General features: G+C 45.4%; 1 protein-coding gene across 11 annotated transcripts in view; it reads right to left on the bottom strand.

Moving 5' to 3' along the window:
• PALM2AKAP2 (PALM2 and AKAP2 fusion) overlaps positions 1 to 21,815 on the bottom strand; it is a 469,130-nt gene that overhangs the window by 43,569 nt on the left and 403,746 nt on the right. The window lies entirely within an intron of this gene.

The following is a 21,815-nucleotide window of genomic DNA, read 5'->3' as shown; positions in this document are numbered from 1 at the left end:
GCTCTCTCGGCTGCTCGGAGATCCACACCCCCCGGGAGGGCTCCGAGTGGCAGGGAGGCCTCAAGATTGCCCCTGAGATGCTTCCTTTCTGCCCCAAGGAGGTCAAGCGTCACCTCCTCCTCAACAAACAGCGTGCTCTGTCAAGGAGACCTCAGATGCTCCTCTCCCCAGAGGCCCCCCTTTGCACCGCCAGGCAGTGCCCCCCTCCAGAATAAACCGAGATCAAGGCCACAGAGCGAACGCTGGCTCCGGCCACCAGAACTTTCTAGGGTAACTAATTCTGCCGAAAGTAAAAGCAAGGCTAGCTTCAGTTCTTTGCAACTCAGCTGTGTCCCTCTTGCTTTTAAAATAGTTTGGGATCTTGGGTTCTTGCCTGGCCAACCGCTCATGGCAGAGAAGGTCCAGCGGAGACACCCCCCCCTCCCCGGGAGGACCCGGCACAAATCCACCGTGAGGAGCCCGTGAGCCAGGAGGGAATGAGGCAACGGTGCCAGATGCTTCGGAGATGAACCCCTTGTCCGCAGAGGATGCTGTGGCCCGTGATCCGAGCTGGGGGCTCCTCTGGCCGCCGCCACACCCCCCGCTGGCTCCCGGTGGGGACAGGCCCCAAGCCGCTGCTGTGCCTGGGGGGCCCACCGTGCAGCCCCGCAGGTCACTCAATAACTAGCAAACCCGTCAGCAGGGGCGCTGGCTGTCGGCCGTCTGTCCTGGCAAGGACACAAGGACACATGCGCTCGCCACCGTCCGTGAGCATCACCTGCCCCCCGCCCCCGGCCCTGGGAATCTACAGGCGCCCCCGGCAGTGCTGCTCCCTCTCTGGCCTCTAAGTGGGAAGCGGGTGCTGGGACCCGGTTTCAAAGAGAAGCAAGTGGCTAGTGAGCTCGGCTGCCCCCTCTCCCTCCAGCAGGAAAGGACTGGAGGCCTGGGAGGGGGGACCCCCTGTAGTCCTCACTGCCAGCCCCCCACACACACCCCTCCACTCCACCCAGACTGGCCTCAGATGGGAGGCCCACTCCTTTCAGCTTAGAAGGAAAAGAACATTCAGAGAGGTCAGCAGCCGCGGCTTACCCTGCCCACAGGGTGTGGGTCTCCAAGGTCCCCAGCATCGCGTCTCTTTCCAGGCAGATTCCTGAGCACTGGCTCAAGTTGGACAAATTCCTTCCAGCCTCCCGACGGAACACTGTGATGTCACAGCCGCCCCTCCCTCGCTCCCTAAAAGGCCATGCACACAAAGAAGGACTTTAACCTCCTTCGGGAGGCCCGGCCCCTCCCTGGAGGCCCGGCCTGGAGGGCAGGCGTCTGTCCCCCTGTCTGTCCCCCTCAGTGCGCGGACAGACCAGTTTCCACTGCCTTCTTCGTGGAAAGGCCCAGAGGAGCCCCGGGCAAGCAGGGAATGAATGTCCTGGTGAAGCCGAGGTAGCAAAAAAAAAAAAAAAAAAAAAAAAAAAATCAGAAAGATCCTGAAGAGCCAGTAAAATGGGCGAGATACAGACGTGCATCTATAATAGACAGACGTGAGTGTGTGTCTATGAAAGTCATAAATGCTCACTGTGGACCATTTGGAAAATAAACATTATTCGTCTTCCTTCCACACAGAGGAAATCGGTTACTCTTTCATTGCATTCCACGTAGTCTCCTTTTTGGAAATATGTATTTAATACGGTGGAGACCACGCAGTACATGCAAGTTTTGTAGCCAACATTTTTTAACTTCATATTACCTCGCCATCACTTTTTTTTATATCCTGCAACGGTCTTTGGGAGATATATTTTAAAGGGTTGCTTATATGCTGTCTCGTGCTGAAGTGGGACAGAGGAACATGAAGTCTGGGATGAGTGCTGTAACTTCAGGGAATGTCTGGGCATGGGGGGGGTGGGGGCACAATGAGTGGCTCCACTTTCTCCGAGCTCACCAGGGTCTTCCGCCACCAAGCAACAGCAACAACCAAAAAATAGATCCCTAGGTGCCTTGGGCAGACACGAGTGTCACAGACATCCCCCACTCTGTGCCACAGACTCAGCCCCCCAGCACTACACACCAAGGCCGACTAGTGTTGACGTGGGTTCCCCTGCCCAGGTAGGTATTCAGAGTAGCCCCCAACACTGCCCCCAGGTTCCACCCCCCTGGCCCCCAACTTTGGGTTGACCTAGAAAAAAACTGGATGAACTCAAGGTCTGGCTGACTAGAAAGTCAGAATTCAGGTCCCTGCAAGGTCATGAAGTCATTGTGGAGAAGAGAGAGAGAATGGATATTTGCAGTGCACAGGGAGAGGAGGGCAAGTGCCAAGCATGGTCCTGCACAGCCAGGAGTTCAGGGTCAGTTTGGGAAGCAGTTCCTCCTGGCGAAGCAGGTGAGCAGCCCAACGTTGGCGGCAGGACTGCCCGTGGTCTGCGGGTTGGCCAGAAAAGCAGACCTCCTGGGACCCTCCCAAGCATACAAGGAAAGAGTCATCAGAGTAGATGGAGCCCAGGCAGGCCTGTTTTTTTGAAAAGGAATCTAAAGGTATTTCCTTGACAACTATTTCCAACATCTGAATGACATTTTTAATATGCCGAAATTTATTTAGAAATATATCTAGGAGTTTCTCAAGGGCTAACTTGGTGATACCAAGTCAATAGGGAGTGCCATGGAAACTGAATTTATGTACCCTTTGGAATAATTGGAATGTTCTGTAGTATAGCCAGAGGCATTTCAAGATGCTACTTAACAGTCTAAAGTGACAAGAGGTGGGGAAATCACACACCCAAGGTGGCACTACTCTGCTCGAGAGTGACAAACCAGGAGAAGGTCTTCCACGAAGAGATGTTTTCAAGCCAAGAGGCAAAAGTGGTACCTAGGACTTTCTACATAATCATGTCGGCCCCTCTGCTTTTGTAAGGGGTTTGTAGAAAATAAGAAAAATTGTTTTAAATCTTCCCTCTTCACAAAAGAGAAAACAATATGTACTCTGAAAGTACTAGTATCTAGGGGCATCTGGCTGGCTCCATCGGTGGAACATGCGATTTTGATCTTGAGGTTGCGAGTTTGAGCTCCATGTTGGGTGTAGAGGTTAGCAAAAACATAAATAAACTAAAAAATAAATAAATAAACTAAAAAAAAATACTATTATCTAAGTAGTAGGCTTGTTTCTTTCTTTCTTTTTCAAGATTTTATTTTTAAGTAATCTCAACACCCAACATAGGGTTCTAACGTGCAACTCTGAAATCAAGAGTCTCATGCTCTACCAACTGAGCCAGCCAGGTGCCCCATAAGTCGTAGACATGCTTCTGAGTGGAGTCTGAGATGCTCCGGTTCACTACACACATGCACATATGTGCACAAGCACACACACACACACACACACGCTCACTGTTACGAATTGAAACCTAACTTCCTATGTGTAAGTCTGAACACACAGTACCTCAAAATGTGACCTTATCTGGAAATAGGGTCTCACAGAGGTAATCAAGTTATGTGCTCATTAGGGTGGGCCCTAATCCAAGATGACTGGTGCCCGTATAAAAAGAGACTTAGATGCAGAGAAACACCTAGAAGACAGACAATGTGAAGATACAGGAGGGAAGGCAGGATCTATAAGCCAAGTAGAAGGGCTTGGAATGATCCTTCCCTCGAGGCCTCAGAAGGAACCAGGGCTGGTAGCTGGTTTTTGCACGTTCAGTCTCTAGGAGCGTGAGACAGTACATTTCTGTGGTTCAAGCTGCCCAGTTTCTGGTACTTTGTTATGACAACTCTAGGAAATACACACACATACACACACACACACGCACCTGTGTATGTGCACTTAGGTGCTCACATTTGTGCACACACATATGTGCATATGTACACTTATGCATGTGCGCGCACACACAGTCCTCCCCCTGGCTGCAAAAATAGGATAGAGTTTAGGAAACCTGCTAACCTCGGAGGCAGAGGGCGAAGTTAAACTAGCAAGGTAGGTGACAAAAGCATAAACCGAGCAGTTCTGCATTTATTTGACGGCAGTGGCTCTCCTGTGAGGAATGAACGGAGCTGAATTCGGGGCACACGCCTCACTGCTGCTCACCCCTCCCCTCCAGCACAGGCCCAGGGTTTGGGGTGGTTTTCCTAAATTTACAAAAATAAATTGGACTGCCAGTTTTAATTCTACCAGGCCGAAACCTGATCTTCTGTTCAGTCTCTGAGGGTGTCTGGCACCGGGGGAAACGATACCATTTTGAAACTTGGTCCTGGTTGGCTGGGACTGGAGGCAATCGACGCCCTGAAGCCCATCAGTCAGTAAGTATCTATTGCACACCTGCTCGGGCCCAGTCTGTGTCACACACCCTTACTTCTATATCTCCTCTCTTCCTCCACCAACAGCAAGGTGGAGCTTCTCACCCATTCCACAGAGGGACAGGCCCCAGCCTATGGACCCCTCCTTAGGGTCACACAGCTGGTCAAGAACAGAGCTCTGGCTAGAATCCACGGATCCCACCCACGGGGTAAGGCTCTGCCCTGGAAGCCACAGCGGGCAGTTCAGGAGGGAACCCAAGAAGTAGGCACAGGATCAAAAAGGGGCAGCAAATGCAAATCAGAAACGGGGGTCCCTGAAACCATACACCTGCTGCTATGTGACTTTGGGAAGCCCATTATTTCTTTTCTGGGTCTCACTTTTCTGGTCTGAGAAATGCGACACCTAAACCAGGTGAACCCTCAAAACTCACTTCCCTTCTGCTCCTAATCCCTGTGGTTCTGTGATGCCAGAGTGAACCTTGGGCCAAAGTGGGTAGTCCTGAACCTGCTAATGATGAGGGCAGAGCCAAGGGGAAGCAAGCCAGCAAATGGGAGCGGGAGCAGCAGCCTCAGCCTTTGAAACTGCTTGATACTCGTGCCAGGAGAGGTTATGAGGATTCCCGGACAGGACAGAACTCTGCTGTCTTAGACACTCCCCTTGTCAGAACTTCACCTCCTTAGGCGAAGGAATTTATGCTGCTAAATGTAGCCATCCCGTGCATATGCCTCAGCGTGCTAGAATGCCCCAAAGTAGATTTGTTGAGGTCAGGAGGAATGAGATGGAAGTAGGCAACGTGGAGAGAGGCTGGCTTTAGAAATGGTTGAGACCCAAGCCTGCTGCATGGCCTTGCAAAGCTGGGAGGAAGGGAGAGGTCAGCGCTGGCAACGCTCCCTCTACACGCTTCCCAGGACGGAAGGGAGCTGGAGGCTTGCGGCTTTTCAAGCAGCTCCAAGGTCCAATGCAAGGCATGCACCGAAGGAAGCCTGCGTCTCGGCACCTCCAGATGTCCGTTGTCAATGGCCCGGCTGCCTTTTCCCCCACTGCCATTCACATAGGTCCTCCTCCGAGGCTCAGCTCCCAACGGCTCCAAGCCCCAGCATGGAGCCAGTCTTTCAAGCAATTTGCACTTATATGTGAATTTGATGGGAATGCTGACAATTCAAAATTTACCCAGAGGAACCTCTAACTGGGGCTAAGTGTGGGAAACGAAGACATACCAAGTCCTTAATTTATTGGGGGAAAATTGATGAGAAGAAAACAGAACAGCGACTTTGCTTAGAAAGGCTGTCGGAGGGGCGTCCGGGTGGCTCAGTCAGTTAAGCCTCCAGCTCTGGGGTTCTGGCTCAGGTCATGATCTCAGGGTTATGGGATCGAGCCCTGCGGCAGGCCCCACACTCGGTATGGAATCTGTTGGAGAGTCTTTCCTCTCCCTCTGCTCCTCCCCCTGCTTGTGCTCTCTCTTTCACACACACATACACAAAATCTTTTTCAAAAGAAAGGCCTTAAGAAGTTCAGTCATCAGTACTGCCCTGGTGCTCAGGGCACTAAAAGCTACAGAGCAGGAAACTGGCACCAACACACACGGATGAATGGACTGCCCAGCTATGTCATGCACCATGATCTTATTTATTCCTATAAGAAACATTATTCTACAGAAAGAGAAATAGTGCACCAACCTCCAAGCCCTTCCCCTTCCCACTGCACCCTGCACTCTCCCAGTGTAGCCTCTGATGGCCTCTGATACTGCTCAGAGGCAGGCTTTAGGAGGGAGGAGAATCCAGAATCCTAATGATATATGCTATACTTCATCCCAGAACCCGAGGAAGCTAGTGGTGACCCTGTAAGGGAAAGGGGCTGAAAAAGCCTAGCAGCCCCATGCAGTGCCTCAACGCCTGACATGCACCGCATTTCTGCCCAGAATCTCTGGAGAGTCTCTCTCTCCACCAAGGATCTTAGACTCAAAAGGTCCCTCTGCTCACTCTCTCAGACACTGAACTCTTATCTTCCACGGGAATATCGGTGACATCATGGTGTGTCGTGGAGGGCAAAGCTTTAGGAGAAATGCATTGCACTCTGGCAACAATAAAAAGCTTCAGAGAGTGAAAACGTATGGTGATAATCAGCATCTGAAAATTGCAATTTGCCTAACCAGTGAATGCTACGCAACCTTTTGAAAGGATATTCATCATAATCGTATGGCAACCTGACATGATGCTGGGTTAATATACACATGCACAGAAAGAGTACAGAGTTCTGGGTAGGCACAGGCTTTGGTGTCCAACAGATCAGGCTCCTTCCTCGCTGTAAAATGACTACAATACTCCTCCTTCCTTAGGGAATTGATAGGACACACAAGTGCCCAGGACGGGGCGTGTCCTGCAGTAGTAAAAGGACTCAACAAATGGTGGCTACAACAGAAATAAACTGAGAAAACAGTTGCAACTTGTGCCACAAAGGGTTAATATCCACAAAGGGTTAATATCCACAATTTGTAAAGAACTTGCAAAAATCAGTAAGAAAACCCAAACACAAAAATGGGCAAAAGTTGATACACAGAAAAAAATATAAAAATAATTCTTAGACAAACAAGACAAAACTCCACTCATATTAAAGAAAAGCAAAATCGATTCGTGAGATGTTTCCTACCAGTAATGTCAATCTTCATTAGGGAGGAAACAGGCACACTCATCCAGCTCCATGGTGGATGGCAATTTAGCACATGGACCCAACTTCAAATTGTACAATATCTTTGACCCAAATAATTCTACTTCCGAATTTACACTCGGCTATACAGGCACACGTGTAAAACGGCCTCTATCCCAGGATCTCTAAAGCCACATTGCTTGCAATAATAAAAGACTACGAATACCTGAAGTTACTAGGGGACTGGAATATTCATAAAATGATTATTATGCAACCTTTAAGAGAATATAGTACAGCTCCCAGCTCTATGAGAATTGATACAGGACAATCTCCAAGACATATTAAGTGCCAAGTGGTACAGGACAGTGTATGTAGCATTCTAGCTTTGTTGTTAACCAAAAACAAATGTGAATATATGTTTTATATGTATAATTTTTATTTGGTATGTGTATGTATGTATTATATTTTTTATATGTTTATATATTTTTATATGATTATTCCTGGAAAGATACATAAAAACCCAGTAACAATGGTTTTCTCTGGAATAGGAGGGACTGGACATCAAGAGTGGTAAACCTCTTTTCGTTGTGTCCTTTTCTACACCCTGTGAATTTCTAACCATGTACATATGTTAACTTGTGAAAAAGAGAATTAAGTATGTGAAAATATAAATAGTGAGACAAAGAGGCACAAATTAAAAGGAAGCATGGGGCCCATGGTGGGAGATTAGGCACCCGGAGGAGATTAAATCCCCGTCTAAAAGCCAAGGATATCATTTGTATACATATTGTTTGGAAGAATCACATCAGCATATTAACCAGGGTAAACTCTGGAAAAGGGAAGAAACCCATCATTGCAGGGAAAATGAAAAGCTAAAGTGGAACCTATAATTTTTATTTTATAAAGGTTTTACATTTGTTGAGCAATATTACCTTTCCAAGTAGAAAAGTAATGATTACTGAGAGTAATCATGTATAAACAAAGTTACACACTTGAACTTTAAATAGACTTAAAATAGACCAAGGCTTGAGGTGCCTGGGTGGCTCAGTTGGTTAAGCATCCGACTCTTCTGACTTCAGCAGGGGTTGTGATCTCAGGGTTCTGGGATCGAGCCTCATAACGGGTTGCACACTCAGTGTGGAATCTGCTTGAAATTTTCTTCCTTTCCCTCTGCCCCTCCCCACCCCTCACAGCTTGGGCATGTGTCCTCTCTAACAACAACAATAACAAAAGACCAAGGCTTAGCTGCTTGTTAGGTATTGCAGTCCCTCTTAAACTCCATTTTCTATCTATACAATGAATACTGAAGCCTTTACTCAGCCACGATGAACAAATGTGCATCAAACTGTAGCCTGCCCCCAGGGAAGCTGTGCTTTCTTGCTGTGATCCATTATACTTTTAGGAACCGTCTTTCTCTGTACATTGTGATAATCTTCCTTTTTCATCAAAGATAAATAATTGACTTGCTGTTCTATATGGACATTTTCCTTCCATGAGCTTCCTATTCCCAGAAAAGTTGTGTAACACCATGTGAGTAAGCAAATTCCTCTTGGGAAGCCAAATGTCATAGAATTCCATGAACGATGATGTCACAGACAAGATATGTCATAGGAAAACCCCATTGAAAAATTTCTGAAGGTCTGATCAGTCAAGTTGAGAACAAAAATTGGAGGCTGACTTTATATATTATCCTAAACAATTGATTTTTGGTTTTTTGCTTCATTCAATTCAAATGTAAAGGTGAGTAAGTTTAGTAACTTCCCCTGTGAGACAGACAAACTCGTAAACACACACACACACACACACACACACACACACACACGTACACACAGAGCGAATTTAAATCAATTTTTTGCTCTAATGAAGTATTTTAAAGCTTTGAGTCAAGTTTTAAAAAATAATATCTGGAGGGATCCCTGGATGGCTCAGTGGTTTAGAGCCTGCCTTCAGCCCACAACGTGGTCCTGGAATCCCGGGATCGAGTCCCACATCAGGGTCCCTGCATGGAGCCTGCTTCTCCCTCTGCCTATGTCTCTGCCTTTCTCTCTCTTTCTATGTGTCTCTCATGAATAAATAAAATCTTTAAAAAAATATATTTGGCAAAAAATATATTTGGGGCTTGCCAAATCTGGTATGTGGTAAGCAAAAGCATCCCATCTCTTATTAATGTAGAAAGTGAATGCTGAGCAGTTATAGAGATGGGAAGTAATTCCACCAGGGCTATCCTGAACCCTGGGCCCTGGACCTAAGTCCCAATTTAGCCTCAGGATCATTTCCCATCTGTCCTCCAGGTCCCAGCCCTCAGGCGGTAAGGGGACTTAGCCTAGAGCCGTGTCCCATAGTAGAGTCACCCACCAAGCTCTTCCTTGCTCAAAGGGAGGAGGTAGTGCATGGAATGACTTCACCTCCACACAACCACGCTCACAATTCTGGAGAAGGAAGGAAAACACAAGAATCAAGAGGCACTTTTATAATGAAATACCTAAAAAAATAAAAATAAAAATAAAATAAAATAAAATAAAATGAAATACCTGATAAGCCCCAAGAAAACTCAACAAAAGCATCTACCACCTACCAACAGGGAAAAGTTTTAGTCTATTGAATCAGTTACCTATGAACTGCTACAAGGCTCTAGAAGGTTTGGACCCCCACTCACAGAACAGGTTTCATCATCATGTTTATTCAAGTCACTATGGACTGCCACTCGGTTTTCTTAAGTTTCTTCAAAAGCACAACACCATATGTGAAGGTGGACCATGTAGCAAACAGACCTCTGATCCAGCCGACTCCGGCACCCTCTGGCAGCAAGAGAGAAGTCCAGGAAAAGTCCGGATGGTCAATCTGAGTGTCCTGTTCTGACAGGACTAAGTGGCAATTGTGGATCAGGACAGGTGCTGGGGGCATTGGTCTGCTGAAGAAGAGCAAGGTGTACAGGGCAGCCAGGGGCAAGGAAGGCTGAAGCCAGGCTCACCCAAATTTTCTGACTCCCACCTCATGGAGCAAACTGATGCCCTTGACTCTGCAGGATTCCGAGCCTGGTGCCAGAGTTGCATTTGTGATTTAAACAAGGGTAAGCTTGCCCCTGACATTGAGGACCTGACCCTGGTTCTGTCCTATGCTTTAGCCAGGACCAGGGTGAGCACATGGATCGTTCCCCTCGTGCCCCCAGCACTGTGCTCCCCCCAGTCCTGCTCTGCGGGACCATACTCTGGGAAAAGTTTGGGCATCTGAGCATCAGTCACATGCTTCCGTCCACTGCTTTTGTGGCTCTGAATGCCAGGAAGGAACCTCTGCAGGAGAAGGAAAGCATAGAATTTCTTCATCCTCCTAGGGGATGCCAGATAAGCATAAGCCAGCAGTAAGATGGGGTGCAAGAGAGTTGTAGAAGAGCATTTGGCTCTTTCCTTGTGCTTAATGCCAACAGAACCCAACAACTTCCTCATGTCTCATTTATGAGCAATCTCTGCCCAGCCATGGAATCCCAGGAGCAGAGCACTATGGTTGAGAGCCAACAAGTTATGCTGTTTATGGAAACTGGATAAAGTCTGAGAACCAGCAACAAGAAAGGGGATACCATTCACTTGCACAGACTCTGCTTCATCCTGTTCACCCCCCAGAGGCCCTCTTTGATCTAGTAGCTGACTGCTGCTAACCATTTTGCTGCCCTGATTTTGAGAGCCTTATTTTATTCTCCATTTATTTATGTGCAGTAAGGTGATCCAGTGGGAAGAACATCAGTCTTAGAGAGAACAAGGTCAGGGTTGGAATCGTCTGGTGCCACAAGTGGACTGCATGATGCTTACACAAAGGATTGGCTCCTCTCTTGAAGCTCAGGCTCCTCATCTGTTAAATGGGTATAGCTACTGTAGTGTTGAAGAGCATCCCTTCCAAAATTCAAGTCTACTTGGAACCTTGGAATGTGACCTTATTTGGAAATAGGGTCTTTGCAGATGTAGTCAGTTAAGATGCCGTCATAGGGGATTCGGGTGGGCCCTCAATCCAAAGGCTGGTATCCTTATAAGAGGAAAAAACACACAGAGATATACAAAGAAGGAAAACCATATGAAGAGAGGGGTGGAAATTGGAGTGATTCATCCACAAGCCAAGGAGTGCCAAGGATTGCTGGCAACCACCAGGAGCTAGGGGAAAGGCATGAAACGGATTCTCCCTCATACTTCCAAAAAGAACCATCCTTGATTTCAGACTTCTGGCCCCCCCTGAACTGTGAGAAGGTACATTTCTATTGCTTTAATCCGCTAATTTTGTGGTAATTTGTGACAGCAGCAATAAGAAACCAACACACCCACCTTCTAAGGCTGTTGTAAAGGTTACCTAAGGGAGAGCAGCTGGCCTCATGACAGGGACAAGGTAAGCTGTCCACACAAGGCAGTTCGCTCTGGCTTTCTATGTTGGCCACAAGCCAGTAATAGAATTTTTCAAGCTTTGTCAGAGGTGAATGGCCCTATGGCATTTCCACTCTTTAAAAGTTGTGGACCAAATAGGAAGAGCGTAGGGATAGCTGTGGAATAAGGGGCGTACTCAGGCAGCCACAGGTACAGGCTCACCAGCTGCCTAACTGGAACAGAAGAAAGTGTGGGTACTCCCGTCTACACGAGCCAGTTTGCAAAGACTGAGCTTCAGAGTCTCGGAGCTGGCAATGAGTATGCACCTCGTGAAGTTGGAAGAGGAACATAGGACCCCACAGATGTGGAAGGTATTGGGTGAGGTTGATGAGCAAGAGGTCATAGCCTTATAATAAGCATTTAGGACATGCTAGCCTTTGCCATTAAAGGATTGCAATGCACGGTCACATTTATTCCTCAAAACCAGCCTATGAGGACCAAGACCCTTATAGAGCTTAGGAAACTGAGCTCCAGAGTTTAAGTGACTTGCATCAAGACACCGAGCAGTAAATAGTGAAGCTAGGACTGGCCCGAGGCTGCCTGCCTAAGGGCAATGAACTATGACCCTGCCTCATGTATAGAATTAGAGGTTGAGAGGATCTAGACTACAGGAAGGTTAGCTCTGCTGTTCTTTGTCTGCCTTAGCACGTATCCTAAATGGATCCTACAACTCTTCTTCCATGTGCTCTCTGGCTCAGTTGTATGCCAGTTTCCTTTACAGGAATATATACAATATAAATGGTAGGGACGACAATGGTCACAATTATTAATTGCACATTACGACGTTTGGGCAATTTACTATGCCCTTTACGTACGTTATCTCAATAAATCCACACAGCAATACCTTGAAGTAGGAATAATTTCTATTCTGCAGATGAAGACAATGAGCTCAGAGCTGAAGAATTTCACCCAAGGACACAAAGCAAGTAGGTGACAGAGTTGAGATCTGAGCCCTGGCTTGTCCAGCTCTTCAGACTCCACAAGAAAGAAGCAAATGTTGGCATCCTTTTAGCTTTTCCAAGACACATGATGTGCCATAATTCACTGAACGGAAAATTCACTTTGAGCTCTTAGCTGTCTCATGGATGGTAGCCTTTTTTTTTTTTTTTAAGATTTATTTATTTATTAGAGAGAGAGCTCAAGCAAGGAGAGGGGAAGAGAGAATCTCAAGCAGACTCCCCAGAGTGTGGAGCCCGATGTGGGGCTCGATCGCACAACCCTGAGATCACAACCTGAGCCAAAATCGGATGGTAGTCTTAAAAGGCTGTGTCTCCCATCTACGCCTACTTGAGACACCTGGAGTTCTCCTCTAAATGCTCAAGGTGAGTGACTTTCTCTTTAGCTGAATGATTGGAATTCTCTAGATAATGCCTGGCCACTCCCAAGAATGTCTGTTTGTCTTGTACACAGTGTGGACCACAATAGCAGGGAGCCCAGAGAAGCCAGTCCATTCCGGACATGGACCCCTCCCCAAACAAGAGGGCAGAAGGTGGGGACCCAAGAACAGGAAATAACAGGGGCCAGGCAAGCAGGTGGGGACTTCAATGGCTCAGGAACACAATCAACAAACATCTCAAGCTGTGAGATGCTGGAACCAGAAGGTTGGCTTGAGCCAAGATGTTGCTTTGTTATATTCTAAAATGCTGAATCTCCCATTTTTTTCCCTCTTAGTTTTTCTTTTATTTATTTATTCATGAGAGACACAGAGAGAGAGAGGCAGAGACACAGGCAGAGGGAGAAGCAGGCTCCTTGCAGGGAGCCCAAAGTGGGACTCGATCCCAGGACCCCGGGATCATGCCCTGAGCCAAAGGCAGATGCTCAAGCACTGAGCCACCCAGGCGTCCCTCCCCTTAGTTTTTCTGGGCACGTCCTATGCAAAGTGAAGAAATAACTCCAAGCCACACTCCCTGCATCAGTGATGACCTGCTGGAACCCAGAATTGGCACAGATGGTAAAAACTCCAGTATCACGCCTCGGCAAGGTGTTTGGCCAGTAGGCAAACGGAAGAGAGAGGGGGCAAGACTCTACCTGCCAAGACTGCGGTGGTAACAAGGGGTCTGTCAGGTTCCCACTAGGTCGGCCTCCCTAACCATCCTGTGCCAAAATGCGTAAGTTAGCGCATCTTCTTTTCAGTACCGTGGTTGAACACATTCTTTAAAATTGACAGGCACTGGGGGTTATTCTGTATGTTATTAATTGAACACCAATAAAAAATAAATTAAAAAAAAATATTAACCCATGATTCTAAAAAAAAAAAAAATTAAAATCACTTTTTGCTTTCACTAATTCATGTGTAATGGGATATTGGGCCAGTTAATTTCAAAGTGGGGCTATGAACACAAAACAATAACCTGAGAGAAGACGAGATATTTAAGACCTTGATCCCGATTAGATGTTCAAATCCAGCTTGCCCTTGTTTTTGCAAGCCTGGAGCCAACTTTGCAAGACTCAAGAATTCTGGAACATAAATGCACCACATCCACCATGTCTGGGACCAGATATCTTGGGGCAAAGGAAGTCAGGTGTGTGGTCTAGAAAGACACATGCCAGTCTGTGATCTGAACCCTGGCCACCACAATGGATGCTTGAGATCAGCAGCGCCATGTGGTTTGCTCTACAGCTTCTTTCCTGTGACCAAAGCATAGCATAGACATTTCTTGAGGGCCTGTAACTCCCTAAACCCTGACCAGGGTGCTATACAAGGAACTGAAAGAAGCAAGAGATGGTCCCCAGCAAGGCCCTCAATAAATGTCACTTGGACTTTTTTTTTTTTAAGATTGCATTTATTTGACAGAGCGGAACCAGAGAGCTCACAGAGGGAGAAGCAGAGGGAAAGGTGGACTCCCCGCCGAGCAGAGCGCCTAAAGTGAGGCCTGATTTCAGGACTCTCAGATGGTAACCTGAGCTGAAGGCAGACACCTAACCGACTGAGCCACCCTGCTGCCCCTAGACTTTTTTTTTTTTTTTTTTTTTAAAGACACTCCTGAATCTGGATTTAAGGGCCTGCCACCCTTTCCAAATCTGATTTTCCTTACTGGTGCCCCCCTCTGTGTCACTCAGCTTTTCTGCAAGGCCTTGGTCGAACCTGCTTCCCTGTGAAGTCTCCTGCTGCAGAAACACTCCAGCAGAATGAATTGCTCTGTCACACCTTGATGTCCTTCTAGAGGACTTACCCAGTTACTGTTGGAGCTCCCTGAGGGCAGGGTTTGGCCTCACTCATGTTGCTGAACTGGACGTTTCCATTGGAAGAGTTATTCATCAGTCATTATCATTCAAGGGCAGTCATCCATCATGGCTGCACTCTTCCAGGGGGCAGAGGACATCACTGGGAGGCTGTGGCATTCCCAGAGGGGTTTTCATTACCTCAGCCTGAAACATGACATCTCCATGGTTTCTGAAGTTTTAATGATGTGCTACTCCAGTGCTGAAAATTCTCCTCTTAAATTATAGGCTTATTGCAAAGCCTAAAGAGTACTAAAAAGTCTTGGTTTTATTATCTCGTAGAAATAAACTCCACACTAAAATTTTCTCTTAGCATTACATCTCTGAAATCTTTTTCTCAAAAAACAAAACAAAACAAAATGCCACAAAAACAATTTGGGAGTATAGTTTTCATATGCTTTTTTTTTTTCTTCAATGTGGTGTTAAAAAGGATAACCAGAGGGCCCAAATGGCATCACTTGGGCCAGGCCAAGTCACCAAATCAGGGCTTAACACCAAACCTAATTGCAGTTTCAATCTCTCTCAGAAATCTTAACCTGTCAATCTGGAATTTTCTGATAAGCACCAATGAGATCTCTATCCCCCTTCCCCAAAGGAAGATGAGGTCATCGGCCTAATAGGACCCCCAGCACTTCTCCCTAAGGGAAAGTGAGTTTGCCTGGAATAATCCTGTCTTCTCTTTTGCTAAAAACTTTCTTGCCCCATCTTCCTTCTTATAAAAGCCTTCCATTTTATATACCTCCTTGGAGTTCCCCTCTACTTGTTAGATGAGATGCCGCCAATTTCAGGAGTTGTTGAATAAAGCCAATGAGATCCTCAAATTTACTCAGTTGAACTTTGCTTTATAACAGTGGGAAAAAATATATATATATCATAAAAATTGTCTTTTTAAACCATTTTAAGAGTACTACGTCGTGGCATTAATTACATTCACAATGTAGTACAACCATTGCCACAAATTCTAAAATTGTTCATCAACCCAAAAAGAAACTCTACCCATTAAGGAACATGGGGCATAATTTCTGAAACATTCTATGAGGCTAATAAAGTACGAAATAGAATCTAGGTAGATGGATTACATTTTGTAGCAAAACTAAGGAGAAAAAGACTAGAAGAAAATAAATTATTGATGTATTAGGCTACCCAATTTTGCTTTCTACATGTTTGGCAATATACATTTTAATAGTCCCCTCTCGGTTTCCTAAACATACTAGAAAACAAAAAGCATACTAAAAAAAAAAGTAACAGTGAAATAGCTCAATTTATGAAATTTATATTTTCCTGAAAAGCTGTGTAAATCAGCACTAGAGTTTGTCAATATTCTAAGGTATTTGAAAGTCAAAATAAACAAAACTTATTTTGATTCGCAAATTTCAAGCACACATTCACCAAACTGCTTAATCTGCATTGTGCTTAAATTCACAATATGGTTAATATTATTATTATTATTATTTTTTTTTATGGTAGGCACACAGTGAGAGAGAGAGAGAGACAGAGACACAGGCAGAGGGAGAAGCAGGCTCCATGCACCGGGAGCCTGACATGGGATTCAATCCCGGGACTCCAGGATCGCACCCTGGGCCAAAGGCAGGCGCCAAACCGCTGCACCACCCAGGGATCCCTATGGTTAATATTATAAAAATAGATGGGTCTGCTTACTTTTGTAAAAAAAAAAAAAAGAAAGAAAGAAAGAAAAAAAAAACCCTAGCAATTTAATGGTATTAGGGCCAATTCTTGAAGGAATTAAAATGGTAAGTTATTTGGAAACTAAGGTCATCTTCACCCCAGGCTCAAGATACCGAAGATCCAATTGCTAGAGAGATTTTCAAAACAAACCAAATAACTAGAATACTTCTGCATCCTTCCTGACCCTCTGCCTAGGTAGAGATTAAGCCTTTCCATAGGAATATATCCCAGACAGATAACGTCAGTCAGTGGTTAACTCAGAGATAATCCCTTCCTTGAAAAGTGTGTTTTCAGCTTAACCTTCCAGTTGGGTTAATTGATGAGTTATCTTCCATTAGGAGAGCCTTCCACATCAAAGCATTGTTTTTGGAAGGAGCAAAGCAGACTGGAGGGAGGGAGGCTCTTTAACCCTTGAGGCTAACTGCTGGAATTGAATATTTCCTAAAGGAGCTAGCAGCTTTCAGCTTCATGAACAAGCCATTTGTTGGAGACCTGAATGGCAATCCAATTTCTGGACTGTTGATGGATGTCTATGCGCAAGCACGCTGTGCACACACACACACACACACACACACACACACACACAAAGCAACACAAGCCTGAGTCTACCAACCCTCTCTGGTCCACTCCTGGCTGCTGTTTTCTCACCCTCCTAGCCTCCTATTTTGCTGCGCACCTGGGAAAAGCACGGAGGTCCTCCTCGGTGCAGCTGGAATCATGGAGCTGCGTGCCCAGGGAAAGGAAAGCACTGGGGGCCCATGACCTGTCTTCTCAGTGACACTGCTCCAGCACACGCCCACCAAGGCCTTCTTCCCTCTCCACTTAAAGAAGGTTACTGCCTTACATGTGCCTCCAGCAGTAATGCTAAAAGGAGTCCTGAGGTGGTTAGAAGCACAGGCCTCCTCTTTTAGACCAGTTCCCCACTTCACACCCCAGAAGATACTCTAGGTTAAAATTTTTTTTTTTTTAAGATTTATTTATTAATTTGAGAGAGAGAGTGAGACCACACGAGTGGAAGGGCCAGAAGGAAAGGGAGAGAATCTCAATCAGACTCTGTTAAGCAAGGAGCCCAAAGGTCAATCTCATGACCCTGAGATCACAACCTGAGCGGAAACCAAGAGTCAGATGCCTAACTGAACTGAACCACCCAGGTGCCCCCAGAGTTCAAATCTTCCTGCCAGGCAACTGTGAAACCAGCTCTCTAGACTTCTGGTCTCCTTGGTGGGCAACTCAGACTTCAATCAAAAATCTCATCACTGGGGGGTCGGAGTTGTGACCCTAAGATCCCATGTGGTTCCACTGAGGTCTCTACCTCAGAAAAAACTAACCGGATGAACCCCAGGTTTTCCTCCTCAAGAAAACCAAACCCTGTTTGTCAAAGATGTGTTCTCCTCTGCAAAGTTATATAGATGTAGCGACTTGATATTTTCCCAAGTTGCTAAGGCTATTGGTGACAAGTAATAATTGGCATAATTATATTGTGAAAAACAAAAGTTGGGCATTTGGCTCTAATAGAATCTGAAGAGGAACATAAGAGCATTACACGAGAGAGGGTATAATACACACCTAACAACCTGGACTGTTTTGCTCCTTCAAGTAGAGGCTGCTTACCAACTTACACAAAAAGCTTTGGAACAAAAACCACATAGACTATTGCACAAAATTAACTAAATGGGTGAGGTGGGCTTGCAAGTCTAAAGAATACTTGTAATAAAGTTAGCTCCTTGTGGATTTGCCTGCTGATCAATTTTATGCCCACCCACGTGGAAAAAAAAAGTGTGACCAACTCCGGTAAGGGGCAATGAAACCCAGCAGTCCTTAGGCACCTCATTAGCTCGATTATCAGCACCGATAAACAGCAGGAGATGATGAATAGGGTCAATTATCGGGGATTTGAAAACATATTAATTCATAGTCACTAGATGGACATTATTAAAAATTAGCTGCTAGTTATTCCTTTAATGACATATACTCAGTATGTGTGTTCCTGTGGATAAGTAACCAGAGTTCCTTAAACAACTATTACCTAGGGCGCCCAGCTGGCTCAGTTGGTAGAGCTTGCAAATCTTGATCTTGGAGTGGTGAGTTCAAGCCCCAAGTTGGGGACAGAGTTTAAGAAAAAAGAAAGAAAGGGAAAAAATGCTACCTAATGTCAATGATAAAACCTCTCCAAAACTGTAAAGGAAAAAAATTGGCTTTCATCAAATGCACTGAAATTAATTGTTCCAAAGTATGATCTACAAAGCCACCAAATTTCAAGTAGCAATAATACAAACATTTAGATGCTATTATGGAAGCACTGCCAGAGACTATTGCTATTGCATAGGAACTACAGTGCAATCATTTACACTGCAAATTCCCTCTGTGTCCCCTCTTCTGGCATAATTAGCTCAAGGGCATTACTACAATCAATTGCAAAAACATGCATATTGAAGCTTTTGAAGATAAAACTCTTCAGAAGACTAACCATAAAACAGTATACAGAGTCCTGCCTCAATTGACAGTCGAAAAGGGGTTGTTCCAGCCTTGATCCTCTGCCATCTTTATTTCTCCTCCAATAAAATAGGGGTGCTGTGTAGAATGACACAGTTTATCATCTATGAGATAATATTACCAACCTGAGTAAGTTTATCAATCTGTTAACTAGTATCTTGATTTGGTGACTGAGTTCTAGAGAGAAAAGGCCAAGATAGTCTTAAGACACAAATAACACACCAGCTACCATTTTGCATTTCTGCAACGCATGGGAAGATGGAATCAACTCTGAAGATTTCAACACAGCCTTGCGAGATAGCTTGGAATTACCGTCATTATGTTTCACAAATAAATACACAAAGAAGCATAATTCCAGGTTTGAAATATTCTAACCAGCTATAAAAATCTCAAGTCCAGGTCTTAAGCACATTACAAGTAAGCTGAAGAATCAGGTTTAGAAATGGGTTTCATTCCACATCTGTGAGCTTTGGCAGCTCCCTATCTTGATTCTGCCTTCTTGGAATTCCTAAGCTGGGTCCATTCTGCTCATCCCAAATATTTAGGGCTAAGGAGTTTCCAGGCCATTGGAGCTGATAAACCAAGGCCTTACATTACCTATAAAAAACCATCCCTTGGAACTTGATAAGATGAGGCCTCAGAAGTGTTGATGCTTATTTTCTCAGTCACTGGAACATAGCAGATTAATCGTTAACTGTTTTTACCCGGAGTGTTTACAAGGAATGCAGAGATTCAAGATTCAAGAACCGTACTTAGGGTCGCTTCAAGTATGGGACGATTTGTGCTTGGGAGGAATCTGAAGCATTACCAAATCTGGAATGGTTTCAACCTTCATCTCAATTTGTTTGGGGCTAAACATCTGAAACCCAAACAAAAGTCTGGACAGAATCCAGTGTGAGATTGACTATGAACTAAGATATGACACCTTATCCTTTAAAAAAAAAAAAAAAAACCAGATCTCCTGCAAATGTCCCAGGCTGCATTTAGATCACAGAGAGGAAGAATAGAACTGAGTGTCCAAATGACAAACAAACAGTAATATGGGAGCTTCCTGGGGGAAACTCAACAGGGCCCCACTGTTCTGGGATGGAGACTCTTGAGTAGTTCCTACAGGGTGTTGTGACTGGCGTTCCTTTAGATGTTCAAGGGATCAAACATGGCCAGAGAGGAGAGGGGAGCAGAGGGATGCATATTCATGAGGCCAAAAGGAAGCTGAGCAAGAAAGACAGTGATAAAAATGTTCAAAATGTGTCTTTTGCCAATAAGGCAAATAATTTGTCTCTACGCGAAGGAGCTCTGGGAACAAGGGTCCAGGTCTGTCTAATTCCAGACATCTTGGTTCTAGGGTCTCTACTGATAGTGGATCAAACCTCAAAAATACAAATAAACCCGACAGGGCCACTATATAGGCCACACTGATTCCTAAGGGACATTTCCCCTTCAGATAAAAATTCAAGGAAGAGTAAAAAAAAAAAAAACCAACCAGAGAAAAAACTGCAAAGAGGATGCTCAACAGCAGCCATACTCAGATTTCTGATTTCTGAGCAGAATCACATGAGGTGAAAGATCAAGGCTTTATCAAAAGCTGAACCCACGGAATCCCCTCATTCTTCCTTCAAAAGAGCCCTCCATAGGCTAAATCATTAAAGAATGGTCTAAAAGTCTGGAAGCTCAAAGTGAGAAGCAACAAGTTCTCCTTTTCAACTTAACACCGTGGCTAAGAAATGTGGGCTGTTGACCTGCTTAGTATTTTCCTTGCTGCAACTTAGCTCGGGCTCTGCTGTCTCTGGGAGCAGAGCTGAATACCACGCACGGGGCTTGGCTTCCTTCCTGCATTCGTGCATTCGTTCACTCTCTCGTGCATTCATTCACTCGTGCATTCATTCACCCTTTCGAGTGAGTATCTGCTGTGCATCAGGTACAATGGGGAGAACCAGGCACGGAGCTGCCCTCTGGAAATTCACTGTCTCGGGAAAACAAGAGCCTTTCCGATCTCAAATACACGTAGAGTTGCATTTGTGAGAAGTGCATGGAAAGAAAGTACTCGGACAGCCTCTAACAGGGGAATGTGAGCCGGTTGGTCGGGGGAGGTCAGGGGAGGCTTCTGGGAGGAAGTAACAAATAAGTTGTAATCTGAAAGATAAGGTGTTTGCTAAGCCATGAAGGGGGGCGAAGGTGTGGGGAGAACAGAAGACTGTTCCAGGCTGTTGTGAAAGGCCTCCAATTAGGAGCTAGAGAAGCAAGGACAAAAATGGCAGGTGGCTTTGGTGGCTGCTAAAGCAAAATATGCCACCTTACATAGAATTATTTTGAGGTGGGACGCCTGGGTGGCTCAGTGGTTGAACACCTCCCTTTGGCCTGGGGTGTCATCCCGGAGTCCAGGGATCGAGTCTGGCATGGGGCTCCCTGCATAGAGCCTGCTTCTCCCTCTGCCTGTGTCTCTGCCTCTCTCTCTGTGTCTCTCATGAATGAATAAGTAAAATCTTAAAAAAAAAAAAAAAAAAAAAAGAATTATTTTGAGGTAAATGCAATGGAGATGCAGCAGATATAAGCAAAGCTCTCGGTGGGGTGCCAGGCTGGCTCAGTCCCCAGGAGCTTGCAACTCCAGATCTCCGGCTTGTGAGTCCAAGGCCCCCTGGCGGGTGTAGTGATAACTTAAAAATAAAACCTTAAAAAAGAAAAGCTCTCTGCTCTCCCTCTATTTGCCTAAAACCAGGGCATGAATGTGTAAAGGTGTCCCCCCTTCTTCTCTCTACACGGCAGGATAGAGGCTAATCACTGGAGATGACTCTAGACTCTCATCAGCCCAAACTTGGCACCAGAAGAACGTACCTGGCACACCTTGCTTCTCTATCATTCGTTTCCCCACGTTTGCCTTCCCATTGTTTAGTACCCTAGAAACTCCCAGTCCTTTTCCTTTGTCTTACTTCTCTACAAAATTAATCACTTTGCTAAGATGTGACACAAGTTCAAGTTCTAACCACCCTTTTGAGTTATTCATCACGGAGTATTCCCATGTGTATGCAGATGCACAGAGGACGCATGCATTAATAAACTCCTGTTTGTTTTCCTCTATTACTCTCCTTGGTCAGTCTATTTTGATAGACCCTAGACAA

This window comes from Canis lupus, chromosome 10, assembly GCF_048164855.1.
Source record: "Canis lupus baileyi chromosome 10, mCanLup2.hap1, whole genome shotgun sequence".
NCBI classification, from domain to species: domain Eukaryota; kingdom Metazoa; phylum Chordata; class Mammalia; order Carnivora; family Canidae; genus Canis; species Canis lupus.
Note: the sequence above shows the minus strand (reverse complement) of the source record. Positions and strands in the feature narration are given on the sequence as shown.